The 2,500-nt window shown below is 40.2% G+C and overlaps 1 protein-coding gene across 4 annotated transcripts in view; it reads right to left on the minus strand.

Annotated features, from left to right (window-relative positions):
* Positions 1–2,500, minus strand: part of LOC123505542 (neuronal acetylcholine receptor subunit alpha-7-like) — a 429,580-nt gene that overhangs the window by 367,436 nt on the left and 59,644 nt on the right. The gene's annotated exons all lie outside the window — the stretch shown is intronic.

Consider the following 2,500-nt stretch of genomic DNA (forward strand, 5'->3'; position numbering starts at 1 on the left):
GGGGCCACACATTAAGAGGCTTGCCCATTTGCCTCGCCGCTTCCCGGGACTCGAACCCGGTCCTCTCGATTGTGAGTCGAGCGTGCTAACCACTACACTACGCGGTGTGTGTGTGTGTGTGTGTGTGTGTGTGTGTGTGTGTGTGTGTGTGTGTGTGTGTGTGTGTGTGTGTGAGAGAGAGAGAGTTGATATCAAATCTCTACTTGACTCCTCAACTCTGAGAGACTGTATATATATGAGGACAAACACTTTTAAGGTTTAGTGTAAACTGTTTCCTCTTAACCTCTTATTGATGGGGGCCTCGGCGTGGTGGGTGGTAAGGCTAGAGCGTCTGGTGTAATTTTCTCATGGATTGACGCACTACACACATTAAGAATCACATTTTCTATTTGTCACTCACTGTGTACCTCTTGTCCACTCAGCGAAAGGTTGCATCCTATTTCCTGTTACATATCATCTTCTAAGAGAGAGAGAGAGAGAGAGAGAGAGAGAGAGAGAGAGAGAGAGAGAGAGAGAGAGAGAGAGAGAGAGAGAGAGAGAGAATTTTGTTAAGTCTTTGAACTAAGCATAATATACAAGTCGTCAATCTAATTTCTTTCCCCTCTTCTCTTCTCGGCCAACCACCACTCGACACCCCCCTCTTTCTATATACTCGTACATACTTCAGACCTTAAAGAATACTCGAAACCCTGGTGACTGCAATTAACTTCCTCTACCTTCCCCCTTCTCTTTTTAATTATCCGTCCTCACACCACACTGCATCCTTGTGCTCAGCCTTACACACACACTTCATCCCCTTCCTCCTTCATTCCCTATTATTCATTTACGCCCCCAGCATCACCTTCGTCTTTTTCTCACCAACACACATACTTATTTTTTCATCTGCTATGCCAAACTACTATTCATACAATTGTTTTTCAAAACATCGTATGCCTTCTGAAAATTAGTCACGTTCATGTTATTTCATCTCATCTTTATCTTTAGAATGCACAATTTTCTGTACTAACTCAATACGTAATATTTCCCTCAAGTTTCCTTCATTGATAAATTGATATGAGGTAATGTGTGTGTGTGGGGAGGGGAGGGTGTGTGTGTGTATATATATATATATATATATATATATATATATATATATATATATATATATATATATATATATATATATATATATATATATATATATATATATATATATATATATATATATATATATATATATATATATATATATATATATATATATATATATATATTTGTCGTTATCTCTAGATTTCCAGCTCTGAAACACTTATCTTGTACAGCCTTTCTTATAGCAGTACCAGTGTCCATCTCTTAAGAGTTGCTTGGAATCATTACATCCTCAGTCAGAAGCTGAAGGCCAACCATCATGAAGGTTCTGGTGGCCACCGGCCGGTAGCACCAGCATGTCTACGGAGTTTTCTCTTCTTATTCGTCGTTGTTTTCCATTAAAACGGTTTCAGGAGATAGAAGGAATTCAGATTACTGAAATACAGCATTTTGATCTAATCTGAAGAAGACAGAGATCAATGAGTGATATTGATATGGAAAATCTGTTTTTGATGACAAACTAAAGACAGGTTAATATATACAGTACCTCTCCCCGTAACCGATGACTGCACATTTCCAGCAACTGAAGGAAAGTATAAGTCTTCTTTCGTTCATTTATCATATTTATGATGGAATTATATTTAGGAATATCTCTCTATGACGTAGATCAACTTTAGGAAAGGGGAAGGCCCGCGTTGCCTCACGGCATCTAACATGACGGACTTTTGTCCGCCATGTCATTTGTGATGAGTGAGCTACTAACTCCACTTCACATACAGTCGGCACTGGGCATGACTGGCTGAAGCTGTGTGGGAATGACTTTTGATACACAAATATTCTCTCATGATATCACGCCTTGATACAACTCGAAGGAAACTGTGGCCTCGATCTTGGTAATCCAGTTAATCTTTTTTCAATCAGATTACGGCCACCTTCCTGTATCAGTTCTTCGGCTTCGCTCTTTACCCTTCGGCCTGCACCCTTACCTTTATCTGGCCTTTGCTACCATATTTTTCGTTCCAGACTCCCAGAGAATCACCAGTAGCTCCCTTTAGTCTTACCTCGTACCAAACCTTCTTTCTGAAGAACAGTCCATCTAAAGAATTCGGTAACCAAATTATGGACTCAACCAAAGATTAGGTTAAAGTTAAGGGGGAACTAAAGAAATTCGATTATGTGGGACCCAGCACGAGTCATTGTGACGGTGCGATTAGACCATGGCAGGAGGTAGCGAACATTTTACATAAACATGCGAGTCTTCTGTTGGAGTGAGAGGAAAAGTGCTCCCGTCCAGAAAAATCATAATGGAACGGAAAATAAAAGGATCGGCCGCTACTTCCTTTCATTGAATTCGATGCGTGGCCGCGCATTCTAAAAAGGTTTAAGTGAGGTGGTGGTAGTGGTGGTGGTGGTAGTGGTGTTATGGTTATTG

This window comes from Portunus trituberculatus, chromosome 18, assembly GCF_017591435.1.
Source record: "Portunus trituberculatus isolate SZX2019 chromosome 18, ASM1759143v1, whole genome shotgun sequence".
Lineage (NCBI taxonomy): Eukaryota > Metazoa > Arthropoda > Malacostraca > Decapoda > Portunidae > Portunus > Portunus trituberculatus.